Here is a 19889-nt window from a genome sequence, read left to right as displayed (position 1 = left end):
ATTTAAAAAATTACCCCTTCAACAATCAACTCATTAACAAATAAGTATATCATGGTAGGTTTTTTTTTGAATTATTTCTTCTCTTAATTGAAAAAAATAAAATCTATGAGTGGGCATGACACACCATTTTGTCTCCCACCATCTTTCAAAATGAGAGAGAGAGAGAGAGGAGCCCAGATCTCTCAACAAAATAAGTTCCAACACTCTTCCAATATGATTCGACACTGCACATCTCATACATGGCAGGTCCCAGTTTTTAGTAGGTCTCAATCTCATGGTGAGAATTGAGATGTACAGCTTCAAAGGTATTCTGTTGGCAGGAGATCCCAACGAGAGAGAGATAAAACATTTAAGCTATGGCTACTATTAAGATATCCCAAGTTTTAATAAAATTTATATTTTGTACTTGATTGTTCTTTAAATTTTCAAAATAAAACCAATAAATTACAATTGAAAATTTCAGAACAAACCCAACAGATCAGATTTTCAAGACAAGACTAGATAGCAATTGAAAAGCATTAAAGCTAGATAAATGAAAACATACATGCTCTGTAATTTCAAGGGTTGCTTTTATGTCATGATTCTTTCATTTGTGGTTAGAGCTTCCATCGCAGTAATACAGAACTCATTGGAACAAGTACGAAAAAATCATACAAACCTAGCACGAATGTCCAAATACGAGGAAAAAAAGAAACTGTCGTCTATTCTAGTGACTGGTAAAGTTTTGTGCGAGGCTTGTTTACGTGGGAACCTAGACTTCGTGAGTAGCTTGTCTTGGTTTAATTTACTTCTCGTCTTTTGCAATTTTGAATTACATTGCCCTGCTCTAAACAATATAGAAAGGAAACGGATTAGAGTGGCATAATGCATGTATAGCTATAAAACCGGATTAGAATGGCATAAAGAGTAAAGACAATTACGGATTTTGGCCATGTAGGGTTAGGGTTAGAGACTCAAAGTTGTATAAATATCATGACAACATCCACTTGACCATCTACAGGATCTTGCCCTAACCATGGGAATTATATCTTTTTATTCTGTTTTGACACTCTAATTCAATCCCAGCAACAATACCAGTGTTTCTTATGCTCCTATGAATCCGGATATGCTCCACACTTAGTGCTCGAGTCTGGATCTCCTGCCCATACAAACTTTATCCACGTCTACCCACATAACATCGTAGTTACACATGGAGAATATCTCATCCTCAGATGGTATATACAGGAGGAGATATTTCCAATTCATGGGGGTAGTGTGTTATAAGTAGACATGGGCAGAATTCTTGTGGGCAGGTGATCCAGAGTCGTAGTGCTCCTCACAATGACCCCACTGGCATATCCCACCATGTATTGGAAACATCTCCCATACTTTTGTGTATGAGGAGCAGATCCTAATTTTGCTCCTTTATTTGAGTTCGAAGAGCACTTGTGGGTTTTCCACAAAATGTTCAAGCACTTTGATATAAATCGCTGATGTGGCAACTAATTGGGATGTTAGCATTTCCAACTATCAACCAACTATCAGTGATGATGTGTAGAGACCTAAGCAAAAATATCTCACAGACAGCTGAGATCATACAACTGGATAACAATCGAATGTCCCCTAATCATCTGTAATAGTTTCCAGCTTTTTACTTCTAGCTGCTTATGATAATGGTCAAATCCCAAGAATGCCGTTAAATTGTAACATCTTTCATTAGTTAATGGACACCAACCATTTTCTTTTTGGCTGTGTTTGGTTGCAGTCCAAATTTACTTTTACTAGTATAAATGCATGAGAGTGTAAATGAAAAAAAATGCAAATTCTCATTTAATATTGTTCTTCATCTGTACTGTAATCAAACAAAATAAACTAAAATTTAAAACAAAAATAGGTCATAATTTACACTCAAACCATTTGCACTGCCATAATTTTGCAGCAGTGCAAATTTATTTGCATTACAACCAAACACATTGGTATGTGTTTATTTCCATTAGAGCCTCTGTGAAAGTGTTCTTTACTATAGATCGAGGTAGGAGCAAGGTCTCTTCTCAATCTCGAGGAGAGTCCAATACCATTTTGGTATCAAAGCCACAACCTTCGTGGATAGAAGCCATGCATAGCAAGCTTAGAAGATTGAACGAGTCAAATGGAAAAGAACCATGAAGGCATATAGGTTATATGTTGGTTGAGATCTTGGATCGATTGGCTACGATGAACTTCTCAAGGGAAGGCGATGTGGAAACCCAAACTCGAATTACCCTAGTTTAATGAAAGAAATCTAGATGGCTGGTTGATTCGTCTTCTTCGGCAATATTTTGAGTTGCAGACTATTCCAAAAGATCAATGGGTGGCGATGGCAAGCTTAAGTTTCAACAGGAGGGTGGTGAAGTGGTGTTCTTGGTCCATGGATTGCAAGGGGCCAATATGACCAGTCAGTTGGCAAAATTCAGCTAGTCTGGGATGGTGTAGGACAGTAGGAGTACATAGATCAGTTTCAGTTGCTATCCAACCGAGTGAAAGGGCTGAACAAGGATTTCTTGGTAGGAGTTTTCGTTGTAGGACTCAAACCGAAAGTTTGTGTTAGTGTGTAGAAGTTCAAGCCCTCAACTCTCAATCATGCTTTCCGGTTAGCTCTTTTAAAGAGCAACAATGGATTGTATTTAAGAGACAATTTGGGCAAAAGCCGCACAACCCAAACCACAAGGGTCAGCCCTCTCCATTATTCCTAAGACCACCCCTGAGATCAAGAGACTCACGCTTTCTGAAGCTAGAGAGTGAGAGAAGCATGGGTTGTGCTTCCATTTTGACTTAAATACACACCACAGCATTGCTATAAAACCCAAAAGCTATATTGGGTTACAAGCTTGCTAGAAGGGGAAGATGGTGACTCGGGTGGATTGAAGGGAGAAAAAGAGCAAGGTGGGGAAAAAGGTGAAGATCCAGAAATTTATTTAAACACACTCTTAGGCACCAGTTCACCTCGGACCATGCAACTCACGGGTTGGTTTGGTTCAGCTATACAGTATTTTGGCAATCGAACTGAACATTTTAGGTTGGCAATTGTGCCAACCAAAGCTGACCGACAAATAGTAAAAGTTATGTTGGATGTTTGGTTTAATTGGTTTAAACCGAACTGAGATCTCCATTAATATGTTCTAACGTTGCATACTTTTTTCTTATATTTTTGCAGTTTTTCATAAGATGTAGCTTGGGGTTTTGCCAGAAATGATATCAAAATTTGAAAATAAAGAAAGAGAATCATTATGAATCCTAGAGTTAGAGTTTTAGGACAATTGTTATGACAACAATAATCATTTGAATACTTTATTCAAATATTAAAATAAAAATCAAAGAAATGGTAGGTCATGGGGGTAGGGGCTAAAAATAGGCCTAGGGGGTAAGGGCTAGGTTGCAAACACAACAGAAAGTGGTAGGTTATATCATTGTAAAAAGTGATTTATGGGAAAGGGAAAGTAGGAAATTTCATATGAGAGAGAGAGTTCACTTTTTTTTTTAATGGCTATACTATATCACACTGTATATAGGCATTTGGGTTGGTTTTACTAAGTTTATAAATTCATAAACCACAACTCAAACCGATAAGTCAGTTTATCTATATTTTTAAACTGAGGTTGACCGAAAATTAAAGAAAACCGACCAACTCAGATCGAGTTGGGTCAAATTGATCATTTTGGCCCAATTCATGAATAGCCCTACATGCAAGTAAAGGGACTCTTCATCAATAGATTGTCACCATCTTGATAAACAATGAATCCACACATAATTTGCTAGATCCAAAGGTAGTAGAAAGGCTTGAAATCTACCACCTTTGTGGTTATTGCTAGTCAAATCTTGCGATCATACAATTCCCTTCCTAAAGAAGGTAAGGTCGTTCCTATTAAACTTAATAGATGCCTATTTTATGAAAAAAATTATTCTCTTCATTCGTGTTATTAGTTAAGAAGGATGGGGCCGGATGGTGTCTCTATGTTGACTACTGGGCATTAAACAAAGCTACTATTAAAGATATATTCCTAGTGTCAGTTGTGGATGAACTTCTAGATGAGCTGCAAAGGGGTAGAGATTTACTCCAAACTCAACTTGAGATCAAGGTATCACTAGGGGTATCAATGGTATTCAAAAATCTGATTTCGAATTTGAGATTCGACATAATCGAATTAAATTTGGATAATTCGATACCTAATCGGTTGAATTCGGATATCCTATTCATGTCGAATAGTTAATCAGATTCGAATTTAGACATGGCCTGATTCGAATCAAATCGAATATTCGAATATTTAATTGGATTTGACTTCGAATATTAATTTCGATATCTGTTAGATATCGAATTGAATTCGGATATCAAATTTTTTAATCAGATCCAAATTTGGATATTGCCTGATCCAATTCGAATTCGATCCATTTACACCCCTAGGTGTCATTAGGTTTGAATAAGGGATGAAGACATCAATAAGACAACCTTTTACACCCATGAAGGACACTATGAGTGAGTTTCCCATTATGCCCTTTGGGTTGTGAACACGCCCTCCACCTTCCGGTCTTTGATGAACCAAGTCTTTAGGGACCAACTGGGGTGACATGTCCTTGTTTTCTTTGATGATATCCTGGTTTATAGAAAGGGCTAGAGCGAACATATGATCCATCTCAAACAAGTGCTTAACACTTTCTGAAAGAATAAACTAATTGCAAAATGAATATTTGGGACATGTTATTTTAATTTGTGGTGTAAAAATTAACCATTCGAAGATATAGAGCATTATTTAGCGGCCCAAACCCAACTCCATCAAATGTTTTAGGGTGTTTCTATGGCTCACTAGATATAATAGAAAATTCATAAAAGACTATGGACGAACTCATTGCTCATCCTCTCACTCAACTACTAAAAGCGGGGGGGGGGGGATGGAAATGGGAAATTTAGGCAGAAGAGACGTTTCAAAGGTTGAAGGAAGCATTGACTACAACATCTATCCTTGCTTTACCTAATTTCCAAGAGCCCTTCACGATAGAGACCAATGCAAGTGAAAGGGGAATAGGGTCTACCTATGATCGTGAGTTATTAGGGGTAGTAGTAGCTATTCAAAAGAGATATAGCTTTCTAGGATAGAGGTTTCACATCCTAACCAACCACTATGGCATCATTCACATTCTAAAGTGGAAAATTTTGACTTTCCACCCAACAAATGCTGTTAAATCAACTCATTCAATAATGTTTTTCAGGTAATTTATAGAGATGGATGAGAAAACACTACATCGCCTCCTCCTTGATTCCTAGTTGGATCGAAGAATTTAAGAAGAAAGTTGTCACAAATAACCACAAATGAAATGATGTAGGGCATCATATAAGAACTCAACAAAGGATCTAGAACCTTAGATAAGTATTCTATTAAAAACTGGTTTAGTATAGGAGAACAAGATTATTATTAGCTTCCAATCGGTCTTCAAGAGACATTTATTCAAAGAAACCTATGCTTTCCCTAGTGAAGGCCATTCTAGCTACTATAACATCCTTCAAAGATTGATTAAGATCTATTGTTTGAAGGGACATTGATCAAAGGTAAAGAATTGGATCAAAGAATGTGACACATGCTATACGTAGACACGACTGAAATCTAGAAAGACCTTGAAGAGAGGTTAACATTGGTTTTTTGAATGACAATCTACATGAGGAAGTCTACATGGAAATTCCATTAGGTCTTTTTAATCTAAGAGACAACCAAGTGTGTAAATTAAACAAATCCCTTTATGGTCTATGACAAGTCTCTCGACAGTTGTTTGAAAATTTTCAGACGTCTTCAAGCAATATGGGTTTACTTAGTCATTAAATGACTACTCACTCTTCTTCTCTTCTAATTCAGATTCATACATTGTTGTCATTGTTTATGTCGATGATTTGATCATCATTAGCAATAATCTTGATTAAATTAATGATCTAAAGCAATACCTTCACAAGTGTTTCCATCTCAAAGATTTGTGACCATTCACTTATTTCTTGGGGATTGAGGTTCAATAGTCTCTATTTTGATTTTTTTTTACATCAACGAAAGTACCTACTTGACATATTACATGAAACCAACATGACTGGTTGTTGCCCAACATCATTTCCAATGGAACAACAACTACGGTTTGATGAGCAAAGTCCCTTACTTATGGACCCTAGTTGTTTCCACTATCTCATTGGCCGATTAGTGTATTTAACCATTACACGACTAGAACTTTGTTACTTTGTTCATGCCCTTAGTCAACATATGCAACATACAACTGAAGCTCACATGATTGTGGCCTTATACATCCTCAGATATCTTTTTGCCTCTTCAAACAACGACCTTTTCTTACCTTCATCAATTTTGACTATTGTTCGAGCCTATTGTGATGTTGACTAGGGCAATTGTCCAATGTCCCAATGATCCACAATGGGGTATGTGATCTTTGTTGGTAATTCACCTGTATCTTGGAAGACAAAGAAACGAAATACTATAGTCCGCTCATTAATTGTGGCAGAATATCGTGCAATGGCTTCCAGCACTACAGAGTCGCTATGGTTCAAACGCCTCCTTGCTGATCTCAACATTTCTGTTACTCAGTCATTATTGCTTCATTGTGACAATCAAACGATTTTTCATATAGTAGCAAATCCAGTTTTTCACGAATGAATGAAGCATATAACAATTGATTGTCACTTCCTGCGTCGTGAACATGTTCAAATCAAGACAATCAAAGCCTTAGGGGCTGATAGATTTCATTATCTACTTGGCAAGTTAGGCATTTGTTTCCTTCATGCCCAACTTGACGGGGGAGGGGGGTGTTAACAAAACAAGATTCTGTTAAAGAAAATTAAAGTTATATGCATCGTCATTTGACAAATAGAGAATGAATAAGATAGATTTTTTCTTTAACAAGTTTGTTTCTTCGATGCAAACTGTACTCTATTTTTTGTAAGTTTTGTATCATTTTACATATGCTAATGTCACAAGTATGAAAATGCCCTCTGTACAGGCTTGCTATAGCCACTCCCAATCTTAGATCAAGCCTAGATAGATGTCTTAATGGATTTTGTAGGTCTTCCAAGTCTAATAGCAAGACTATGATTTGGGTTGTAATAGACAAACATACAAAGTTTACTCACGTCATTGCTTTATCCCATCCGATCCACCCAGAGAGTTGTTTGATCGTTCGTTCATGAGGTTTACATGGGATGCCAAGGTCCACCGTGAATAATCGGAACCCTATCTTCACTAGCACATTTTGGAAGGAAATATTTAGATAGGCAAACCAAGGTGATCAGTGGGACCTTGGAGCCATACTTGCGGTGCTTCACCAATGATCAACCTCATTCTTGAAGTCGGTAGTTGCCTTTGGTTAGGTGGTGGTACGTCACCACCTTCCAATCGAAGAAGAGCCATACTTGCGGTCCTATATTCTAGGCTCTACGAAAGCCCTAACAATCGAAGAAGAGCTTCAAGATAGGGAATCTGCCTTCCAATAACATAAATAGAATCTTATCTTTACTAAGGGCATATGAAGAAAATAGCGGATAAGGGCCAAACAGAAAGAACATTCCAAGTAAAATGACTAATTTACTAAAAACTATGTTTGGTTTGAAGGAAAAGGTAAGAAAAGGAAGAAAATTGTAGAAAAACCCATACAAAATTTGTAAAAGTTTCACCATCTTTCCCTTCTTTTTCCTACATTTTCCTTCAAATCAAACACAGCCTTTAAGATTGTAGCCTTTTCGCCCAGTCTCTAATGTTTGTCGTCGGTCAGAAAAATTAGCAGCCATTCAGAGTATTGGAAAGAATTGGTCCTGTGGCCTACGGACTTTCTTAATTTACCTAATAGTTGCAGACTCCACCTCGGATTTCATGTCTCCTAGCTCAAGGCAAAGCTAAGAAAACAGACTATAAAGTCAACTTTACCCCTCTTACAACAAAAAGTAATCTACAACGTCTGCCTTAAGCAACTCTGGAGCATAGAATGGTTAAGAAGAGAAACTAAGTCATCACTAAAGTACTCATATACGGGGTGGGAACCAATGCTGATGTTACTTGATGTAACCGTTTTCGGCCATGTACCAATGTTTTGTGATGTAAAATTTTTTGGCTAAGTACCTCGTTATTTGACCCGGTGGTGGCGTGCCTTAGTGATGAGCTACTTGGTGGTGAACTGCCTACTGGCGAACTGCTCGGTGGAGAACTGCCTGGGGGCGAACTGTGGGTGGCGAACTGTCTGGTGGTGAACTGTCTGGTGGCGAACTGTCTGGTGGTGAACTGTCTGGTGGCGAACTGTCTGGTGGCGAACTGCTTGGTGGTGAACTGTCTGGTGGCGAACTGTCTGGTGGCGAACTGTCTGGTGGTGAACTGCCTGGTGGCGAACTGCCTGGTGGCGAACTGACTGGTGGCGAACTGCCTGGTGGCAAACTGCTTGGTGGCGAATTGCCTGGTGGCGAATTGCCCAATGGCGAGCTGCTCGGTGGCGAACTGCTTGGTGGCGAATTGCCTGGTGGCGAACTGCTTGGTGGCGAATTGCCTGGTGGTGAACTACCTGGAAGCGAACTGCCTACTAGGCTGCCGATGGCTTAGAGAATGCTGGAGCTCCCTGGTGCAACGCAGTCCGTCTGCCCTCAGCATGAGGTGGTCTTCTTTCCTTTGTAGGTAGTGGGAGCTGAGGGACCTACGAGAAATTCATCTTTTCCTCCTCTTTGTAGGTGGTGGGAGCTGAGGGACCTGCGAGAACTCCCTCTTTTCCTCCTCTTTGTAGGTGACGGGAGCTGAGGGACCTCAGAGAACTCCATCTTTTCCTCCTCTTCATAGGCGGCGGGAGCTGAAGGACCTGCGAGAACTGAATCAGAGGTCCCGGGGGTATTTTCCCGGTGGGGTCTCTCCGACGCTTAAGTTAGCACTCTTATTGTAGAGAGCTTTGAAGATAATATGAGAGAGCTAGAGAGTAGGGTTACTTCCCTTTTTTCATCCCCCTCCCCTTTGGGGGGTGAGGTCTTTATATACCGGAGTCCTCGCGGGTTAGGTAGGTGAAAAGCCTCCAAACAGTAAGACTCGTCGCATCCTGTCAGAACCGGGGTACGGTGGTGAACTCCTCAAGGTCGTCAGGCTGGCGCTTGTGTCAGGCGGCCAGGTCGGCGCCTGGACCGGGATGTCAGGGGGCGCCTGCGTTAGTCGGCGGGTCAGTGTCTAGGCCAGGTCGTCAAGTCGGCGACTGTGTCAGTCGGCGGGTCAGTGTCTAGACCAGGTCATCAAGCTGGCGCCTGTGTCAGTTGGCGGGTTAGTGTCTAGGCCAGGTTTGTCGGTGGGTTAGTGTCTAGGCCAGGTTTGTTGGTGGGTCAGTGTCTAGGCTAGGTTTGTCGGTGGGTGCCTTATGGGCGGCTTGGCCGGATCATGTGCTAGGCTGGTCCAAGTCGGCCAGGTCGCGCAGGCCGCACGCCGCACGCAGCTCGCGCAGGCGCGCGGCCTTGCGCGCAGGTCGCACCAGGCCGGCCAAACTGGTGCCCGGGTGGGTCACCAACTTCGTAAGTTTGTTGGCTGGGTGTTTTCCTAGTTGTCACGAGGTGCCACGTGTCACAATTTCACTAGAGGGCCACATCTGCCCTCATCAATATCCCCCCACTCCCGAGCTGATAGTAACTCAGCGAATGGAGTAGATTTCTTTTGGCCTGTAAGTCGATGAGCTATTAAATGCCGATCCAATTACTAGTGTGGCCCGTAGGCTTTGGGAGCGACTCGTAGTCTACTCTTCCTTGACTTTTGCCCGTGCCGGAGAGGCGACCGGGTCTTTAGTAGTAATGTGGCCCGTAGGCTTTGGGAGTGACCAGTGGTCTACTCTTTTCTAACTTTGCTCGTGTCGGAGAGGCGACCGGGTCTTAAGTAGTAATGTGGCCTGTAGGCTTTGGGAGTGACCAGTGGTCTACTCTTTTTCTAAATTTGCCCGTGCTAGAGAGGCGACCGGGTCTTAAGTAGTAATGTGGCCCATAGGCTTTGGAGTGACTAGTTGTCTACTCTTTTCTGACTTTGCCCGTACCGGAGAGGCGACCGGGTCTTAGGTAGTAATGTGGCCCGTAGGCTTTGGAGTGACTAGTGGTCTACTCTTTTTTGACTTTGCCCGTGCCAGAGAGGTGACCAGGTCTTAAATAGTAATGTGGCCCATAGGCTTTGGAGTGACTAGTGGTCTACTCTTTTCTAACTTTGCCCGTGCTGGAGAGGTGACCGGGTCTTAAGTAGTAATGTGGCCCGTAGGCTTGGCCTGCATCAGCTTCGTAATGCCGGTCACCTACTCCTACAAGAAGCTACTAGGGGCTCGACCTTCGAGGGCAGCACTACTAACTTTAGGTTGCCAGCTCACACGGGAGCCTTGGAAGGCTCGACCAGTAAGGGCGCCTATGTAGTCAGTTGGCCGCCAACTCCCACGGAAGCCACGAAGAGCTCATTTTTGTAGGCGGGACCTTGTGGAGAGGACTGATGTGGCATTATCTGAATTGAAAGTAAGGTTGGTAGAGCTACTTAGTCTGTTAGCTCCTTGCATAGTCTCTGAGTTCATAAAAAATGTAAACTATAAAGCGATAGCTTCAATTTCTAGAAAGTGAGGACTTAGTTTTGGCAAGATGAGAACTTAGCTTTTTGTAGCGTGTCCCCACAGACGGCGCCAATTGATGTCACCGTTTCCGGCCACATACCAATGTTTTGTGATGTAAAATTTTTTGGCTAAGTACCTCGTTATTTGACCCGGTGGTGGCGTGCCTTAGTGATGAGCTACTTGGTGGTGAACTGCCTACTGGCGAACTGCTCGGTGGAGAATTGCCTGGGGGTGAACTGCCTGGTGGCGAACTGCCTGGTGGCGAACTGCCTGGTGGCGAGCTCCCTGGTGGCGAACTGCTTGGTGGCGAACTGCCTGGTGGCAAACTGCTTGGTGGCGAACTGCTTGGTGGAGAACTGCCTGGTGATGAACTGTTTGGTGGTGAACTGCCTGGTGGCAAACTGCTTGGTGGCGAACTGCCTGGTGGCGAGCTGCTCAGTGGCGAACTGCCTGGTGGTGAATTGCCTGGTGGCGAACTGCTTGGTGGCGAATTGCCTGGTGGCGAACTACCTGGTAGCAAACTGCCTACTAGGCGGCCGGTGACTTAGAGAATGCTGGAGCTCCCTGGTGTGGCGCAATCCGACTGCCCTCAGCATGAGGTGGTCTTCTTTCTTTTGTAGGCAACGGGAGTTGAGGGACCTGCGAGAACTTCATCTTTTCCTCCTCTTTGTAGGTGGCGGGAGCTGAGGGACCTGCGAGAACTCCATCTTTTCCTCCTCTTTGTAGGTGGCGGGAGCTGAGGGACCTCCGAGAACTCCATCTTTTCCTCCTCTTCATAGGCGGCGGGAGCTGAAGGACCTGCGAGAACTGAATCAGAGGTCCCGGGGGTATTTTCCCGATGGGGGCTCTCCGACGCTTAAGTTAGCACTCTTAATGTAGAGAGCTTTGAAGATAATATGAGAGAGATAGAGAGTAGGGTTACTTCCCTTTTTTCATCCCCCTCCCCTTTGGGGGGTGAGGTCTTTATATACCAGAGTCCTCGCGGGTTAGGTGGGTGAAAAGCCTCCAAACGGTAAGACTCGTCGCATCCTGTCAGAACCGGGGTACAGTGGTGAACTCCTCGAGGTCGTCAGGCTGGCGCTTGTGTCAGGCGGCCAGGTCGGTGCCTGAGCCGAGTTGTCAGGGGGACGCCTGCATCAGTCGGCGGGTTAGTGTCTAGGCCAGGTCGTCAAGTCGGTGCCTGTGTCAGTCGGCGGGTCAGTGTCTAGTCCAGGTCGTCAAGCTGGCGCCTGTGTCAGTCAACGGGTCAATGTCTAGGTCAGGTTTTTCGGTGGGTCAGTGTCTAGGCCAGGTTTGTCGGTGGGTGCCTTATGGGTGGCTTGGTCGGGTCATGCGCTAGGCTGGTCCAGGTCGGCCAGGTCGCGCAGGCCGCACGCCGCACGCAGCTCGCGCAGGCCGTGCGTAGTTCGCGTAGGCCGTGCGCACCGCGCAGGTTGCGCAAGCGTGCGTCAGGCCGCGCACAAGTCGCGCCAGGCCGGCCAAACTGGTGCCCGGGTGGGTCACCTACTTCGTAAGTTTGTTCCTATTTGTCACGAGATGCCACGTATCACAATTTCACTGGAGGGCCACATCTGCCCTCATCATTACTGAGAAGAATGGAAAGGCATTATAGGAAAAATTCCCTCGAGTCTACCTTAGTAAAAGGCAAATCCAAAGGGGTACGATGATGCCTAATATTATAATAGTCACATATGTCACATGTGAATAGAATGTGATGGATTACTACTAGGTAAGAGGTATTTGTGATATTGTCATAAAAGTACTTTAAATCATTTTGTAAATAGTAGTGATATAGTTAGTTAATTTTACAAAACCCAATATATGATAATTTAAATATTTTACCCTAATTTTAACTTCTAGTTTCCACAACGAGAATGAGATAGAGAAACAATTTCTGGATGGAAGATTTTCAAAGCAATTCAGCTTTTTTATATTGGTAAAAAACTCTTATGTCTTAATTCATACCTAAAACTTTATTACAGAAAAATTAATGTCTAAAAATAAAAATTCTCATGTCTTAAGAAAATTCCATACACTAAAAATGATAAATTTGATTGGAAACGTTGAATATCTATACATTTGATTATCCCATTATTAAAGAGGTATATATATGATTCCATTAAAGATGATTGCAAAAGTTAGGGGTGTTCATTTGGTTGGTTTCATTCGGTTTAGTTCGAAAATGGAGCATAATCAATATTTTGATTAGGCCATTTTCATCAACCAAATCGAACCAAATTCAAGTTGATTCTATTCGGTATTAAATTGGTTAATAATTAAAATATAAATATATGTTATATTTATAATTAAATGCATATTAATATTAATATTTCTAATTCAGATATAAAATATATATTTATTTCAGTTAATTCAGTTAATTCAATAAATGATGTTTGTAAATTTACCAAACCTAACTGAACTGAAAGCTGAGTAAACTGAGTCAAATTAGCTCACTTGGTGTTGTTCTCTCTCTTAGATAGTAGCTCTCATTAGAATTGCCAAATTGCCATGAATCTAAATGGTTTGAATCTATCTTTTTGTTTTTTTTTTTTTTTTGTTTTAAAAGAATAGCAGTATCTTATATATATATATATATATATATATATATATATTAAAGGGATAGGGGTGGTCTCCCCTTTTGCCAAATGCATTTCAAGAAAAATTACGGAATCATTCTGGTCACTGGTTTTGGGTCGACAGTTCGACAGTTCGGTTCGAACAAATGGCCCATTCAGAAAAAAAAAATTATAAGCAAAAAATTACAGAATCATTCTGGTCGCTGGTTTTGGGTCGACAGTTCGACAGTTCGGTTCGAACAAATGGCCCGTTCTGGAAAAAAAAATTATAAGCAAAAAATTATGGAATCATTATGGCCACTGATTTTTAGGTCGATGATTCGATTGTTCGGTTCGAACAGATGACCCATTCTGACAACAAATATTATAGGGAAAAAATTGAGTGTGTGAGGTCCATTAAACAATATCATACATGTTATGTCATTCGAGTGTGTGATCATACAACCAAAAAATGGAACTGTTTTGACCATCGGTTTTTGGGTTGATAGTTTGACCGTCCAATTCGAACAGATGGACGGCTTGTTCTGACAACAAAAATTAAAAAAAAAAGACCAAAAACCATTAAATGGGTCGACGGTTCGACGACTCGGGTCAATGGGTCATTGGCTGATTCAACGGTTTTTGGCCAAGGACCAGGATTGGGGTAAAATGGAACCGGTTGCCTGGATGACTCTCAATTAAAAAAATAAAAAATAGTGGCTCAACTGTCTGGTTCGATAGATGACCCATTCTAACAACAAAAGTTACAGGCAAAAAATTGAGTGTGTAAAGTCTATTAAGTAGTATCATACATGTTATGTCATTCGACTGCGTCAACGGGTCATTGACTAATTCAATGATTTTTGGCCAGGGGCCGGGTTTGGGGTAAAATGGAATCGACTGCATGAATGGTTCTTGGGCCAAACGACCCTATTTTCTGGATCAACTAGGAGTTCTTGATATGAAACAAATGACAATTATGAAGTAGAACTCAGAACTATCGTGGTATGATCGTATTAATTCTTTTATATGAGATGCTTTACTGAAACAATATTTAATAAACAAAAATATAATAATATTTTTTAAGATTTTATATAAATTTTAAGACTCAGGTACTTAGAATAATCTTTTTTAATATTTGATATCACCATTAAGGGAGCTGGCTTAGCTTCCCTTTAATGCCAAAATCTTGGTGGAACACTTGCAATTACTTGCTATATATAACTATCTGTAGTTGCATATTATTCAGAGTGATCAATAAAATTAGTTGCTTTCTCATATTTATGAATGTTCATTAAGTTATACCTTGCCGTGGGTCTTGGACCAGTTATGGAATCCAGATATGTTTTTCATAAAGCGTTCCTCATATCAACCTCACAATACGTCCCAGCCGTATATTGGGAATATCTGCCCTTGTATATTTTTATTGATGGAGAGGTGTTTCCAAATATTTGGTGCGATTCTCTGCTTTGAGGTTCGTTCTGTGGGGAGCAAATCCTAATTCTCTGCTGTGAACATCTTTTATAAGCCATGCCATGTGATCAAGACAGTAATCCAGAGTTCCAGACTCCTCCAAGGAAAACCTTTGCCTTGTGTCAGTTGTGTGACAGTGTGCCCAGACACAGACGGCTATTCAACCCTGTTAACTGCTATATATGCAACATACCGTTAACTCGCATCAATTTTCATTTTTTATTTTGTTTTTTGTTTTTTTGTCACCTATGATCTTTATAATCTATTATGGTGAATAAAGAGCTAAAAACAAAAATTAAAATAAAAAATAAAAATGTTAAGATAATCAAATTGAATTTAATATTTGAGGGAATTTTTATCATCATACGATTCATTTCATAATACTTAATTTATTATTAATTTTGATGTTCTAGGGTATAAAATAGCTGTCCATGTCAACATTTATCTCTCTGTTTTTCTTTTTTTTTTTTGAAACTTCTCTTTTTTGCTTGGGAAAAATGAAAGACGTGTTTGCTTCCTTCCTGAGATATCAAGCTCTTAGGAATCAACAGTTCTAGGGAGCTATTTTACTGCTCTGGAACTTCCAATGAATCAAAATCCTCTATTCAGCAATGGTGTTTTCCATGAAATTTCGTATTATTTAATAAGAAAAATTTCAGAAGTCGAAATCCACCAAGGGAATAGAATAAATATATACAAGTACACACTTCTAAAGATTCTAGTTAAAGCACAAATTGGCTGCCGGATGAGTTCAACTCCTAGAACTTAAAGATATCTTCATACAATGGGAATTTCGCCTGCAATTTCATTTCTCATCTCACTTCTAAAAGAAAATGAGATATCTTCATAATTGCAAAACCTTGATTTCAGATACATCCATGCTCAGATGGAGAAAAGTACATTCGGTGCTAAAGAATAGGCAGCATAAATTTCCATTGATGTCATAAGAAAAGAAAATAAATATTCAGAAAGAAGAATTGTCATGAAAATGAAAATCTGATTATTTGTTTGCAAGAGTCCTCTTCTTCACCTTGGGCCTGATAAAACTGATGAAAGTAATGGAGATGAATCACCAAAATTTTCCTCTCTCTGAGCTGGAATTATTGCTGGTTGTGTTAGGGAATTCCCAAAGCTATAATCCAGGTTAGGTTCAATATTCATAACCCCCTCCAAGACCTTCACTACTACTGACATGGAAGGCCTCCTGGAGAAATCATTTTGCAAACACCATGCAGCAAGCTTCATCATTTCAACAGCTTCTGTTGTATGTAATTGCATATCCTCACTGCATTTATCAACCAAATCAATTAGATTTCCTTGCTCTGCATTTCTTTTGAACAGATCAACTAAATACATACTTTTCTCTGGTTGAGAGCGACCCAAAATTTTCCTTCCACATACAATTTCCAAGACCACAACTCCAAAGCTATATACGTCTACCTTTTCTGTGATCATTGAGCTCAACCATTCAGGAGCCAGATACCCAGGAGTTCCTCTCATTGTGGTCATAACTTGGCTCTGATCCCTGTCAATAAGCTTAGACAACCCAAAATCAGAAACTTTAGCATTGAAGTTGTCATCCAAGAGGATATTCTGGGGTTTAATGTCTAAATGAACTATTCTCTGCCTGCATTCTTCATGGAGATAAGCTAGTCCCCTGGCAATATCAAGGATGACATTTCGTCTCTTATTCCAATCAAGGGAGAGCTCCTGGTTTCTGTGGAAGATCCACTTATCCAAGGATCCATTGCACATGTACTCATAAACTAGTAGCCTATGGGATTTCTCTGAACAAAATCCGGTCATTCTTACTAAATTGACACGATGAATGCTTCCAATTGTCTCAACTTCAGCTAAGAATGACTTCTTCACTTGCCATAGACCATCCAAGCACTTCACTGCAATTCTGATGCCACTGTCCAAAGTCCCTTCAAACACTGATCCGAATCCTCCTTCCCCAAGCTTCTTGGAAAATTTGTCAGTTGCATCTTTCATAATTTCGTAAGAAAATTTCGTGGGCATTCCTGGTACTTGTTGCAAATCATCCTCCTCATCCTATTCAGCATATTTTTTCTTCCTGTAAAGAATAACCCAGATAGTTGTTAGGAGAAAAATAACTAGGAGTGCTCCAACGCTGGATCCCACTATGATTGCTGTATGGTTTTCTTTCTTTTCAGGTGGAAAATTGGTGAGGGAGCTGGTGAAATTGGAGTTCTCTGAACCTTAATGAATGCAACTAAGTTATAACTAATGCCTTCGTTCTTGTTGGTCATCAGGGAGAAGAGCTGGTTAGGCAAAGAGCAATTCCCAATTGAAGCATTCCAATCATACTTAAACAGATCAGCCTTGCAAGAACATTTATTCAAACAGGCATGCTTGCAACTCTCCATGCTTGTCTGGTTAAGGTCTGGAGGAGCAAGGTTGAAGTAATTAATGTCTCTGATCTCCTTAAAACTGTGATATTGAGAAGCTTGGCAAGACAAGGGAGTAATTTCAGAACACCCCAGATTCAGTTGCCTGTCATTTAATGGCTTGAAGAAGCTTGACTCTCCATCAGTTCCCTGGAGACAACTGCACTGCCCATCTGAGCAAACACCATATTTCCCACAGATCGTAGGATAACCACATGAAGTTATAAATGTTGTCAGCGGATCGCTCACAGTCTTCCATCCCTGCGCCCATTCATAAACTCTCACATGACCATCTGGTTCCAGCTTCATGTACGTAAGCAACGGTGGAGCTGTCGAAAACATAGCCCAAACATTTGGCATGTTTGTGTACAGAATAAGACTTCCATTGAATAACATCACATAGTTCAGTTTGAAGTCCAGCGTTTGCTTGTAATAAACCTGCGGAGGATCAGACTTGATGGAAGCAAAGAAACCATTACTAGTAACAGAAAATGAGAACAAACCTTGAGTCCAATTCAATGCAGATACGCTAGCCGTGATTGTCTTCCCAGGCAAAAACTTCTGCCCGGGGAGCGAAGAGTCAGTTGGGTGCTCAAACGACTGCCAGACGGTCCTATTGTTTCTGTCGAACAGCAGGAGGTTTCCTGTCTCGGTCATGTCCAGGCCTGCTACAGACTGACCAGTTGTGTTTGTCGACCAAACTAAAGTACCATCTGCGTCTTTCAAGATCAAATCTCCTTCTGCAATCAGCTCCAAGGTTGCATTTTCTCCCACGAGATGGTTTCGATTGGCAGACCAGACAACTTGTGGGGGTGAAGATGTATCAGATACTAGAAGATCCTCTTCGATTAGGATAATAAAGACCCCGAACAGGAAAGAATCGCAATTCCTATTGCAGTAGAAGCCACAGGCGAAACTTGGACGTGATGAAGATCCTCTGATAAGGATGGGCCTGACGGCCACATTGTACTCATAATTGAAATTCTTGGAATTCTTAATGGCGGGGCTGTTCTTCCATGAAGTTGAGAGGTCAGCCATGGGATAATCCAAAGTTTTGCTGGTGATTGAATGGCAAGAAAAGATTAAGAGAAGGAGAAATTGAGCAAGAGTACGGCCCATGATCAAGCTGATACCCATAGAAGTCCTTGCCGATGAGCAAACTCTGACGCTATATAAGTCGACATCACGGACGACTCAAGGTGAGGTAAAATGTGTGTGTGTGTGAGAGAGAGAGAGAGAGAGACTCGTCATTGAACTCCCGTTCAATTCATGGATGGATCTTTTACCAAGAACGAAGTAATAAAATGAATTCTACTTTGCAATAAAAAAGAATTTGAGCCATAGAATTTGAACGTCTATGAGCTCGAGTCAGCAGCATCGTACAGAAGTAATAGGTACATCTTGGCTGTGGAAAAGTCTATAAGAATTTTCCAAGAAACCACCTTCTAGATTCAAAGGCTTATGCTTGGAAGCCAACCCTGCAGTTGGAAAAGTCTTTGACTCTTTGAGTTGCTGCAGAAAAGGAACCTGTCGAGAATTGGCGCGATGGCAAATTGTAATAATTTAGGATATAGTCACTGACCCCATCCCCATTCAGTTTCACACCACTTTTGCTTGACTTGTAAAAAATCATCATGAATAGGCAACTTAAAATTACAGTTTTAAGTTTATATTTATTTAATCAAAATTAAAAATTAAGTAATAAAAATGATATAGGCGCACATGACGTGATCCAATAGCACGCGCACACGCACATGCACACGCAATAAGTGGGGGCACTCAGGGCGGACCCAATGAGGATGCGTAGAGCAGAGGTCGACACCCTATCTGGAACCAATGATGCAGTCACAAGCGGTGGTCTTAGATGACCGTGCTCTTCAGCCAAAGACCACACCCTATCTGGAACCAACTCTTTCAAGGTAAACATTTTGGAATAAGGACTCAAGACCATTAAGAATAAATCAGTTCCTTTCATGGCTTCGTTTGAGTATTCTCACATCAGGCCTCACCCACCTGGTGTTGCACCCGTACTAAATTGACCATTGGATTTTCCGTCTTAGGTTAGCACCTAGGGCCTCTGACGTTCTCTCTCTCTTCGCAGGTTCAATGTACCTGTCCTCGGCCAAATAAGACCTCAGACTCTTCATTCAATCTTCGGTTCGAAAGCAAAATTATTGTGTTGCCCTCAACCCATTCTAGGTCACAACAAAAAACATCATAAATAGGTTGAGTCACTCAAAAATAATGTTTGCATTCGAATGGGATTAATTGGGAAATGGGAGGGTGACAAATGAGAGTGTTTGGTTCTATGGGCGTTTATTGAAAAACACCACCACATCAACATTACATAGGCATTCACGTTTACTATATATAAAACCACTATTTGATTTCACCATTTATCAAATAAATAATAAAAAAACTGAAATACTTTTGATTTTTATGCATGGGGCATATAGGGAAACGTCAAAATTTTGTTTCCCCCAACTAAACAATAAAAGCAAAAAACATTTAAACTAATATTGTACAAATAAATATTTAAAGTAAAATACAAAAACCTCCCCTAAAGTTTCTAACAATCATAAAAGTCCCTCCTATAGTTTCATTTTAACAAATACCGCCCTTGAACTTTTGAGAAACTCAACAAAAACCTCCCTTCTGTCACTGTCCTAGACGGAAAACGTTAGATTGATGCACCGGTTTTTTTCAAATATCCATTCTACCATTTTATAAATTATTTTACATATAAAATTACTGAAATAATCCCATTTTAACTCAACAAAAAAAAAACATATTCAGTAAGTTTGTATGTAAAATTACTGAAATGATCATTAAAAGAGGTTTTTATTGAATTAAAATGGGATTATTTCAG

General features: G+C 40.8%; 1 pseudogene; it reads right to left on the bottom strand.

Annotated features, from left to right (window-relative positions):
• Window positions 1-15389: 15389 nt before the first annotated feature.
• On the bottom strand, window positions 15390-18390 carry LOC148847768 (G-type lectin S-receptor-like serine/threonine-protein kinase SD2-5; annotated as a pseudogene).
• Window positions 18391-19889: the final 1499 nt, after the last annotated feature.

This window comes from Nelumbo lutea, chromosome 6, assembly GCF_056320005.1.
Source record: "Nelumbo lutea isolate HS-2025 chromosome 6, American lotus-T2T, whole genome shotgun sequence".
NCBI lineage: Eukaryota > Viridiplantae > Streptophyta > Magnoliopsida > Proteales > Nelumbonaceae > Nelumbo > Nelumbo lutea.
This window is presented reverse-complemented; position numbering and strand designations above follow the sequence as displayed.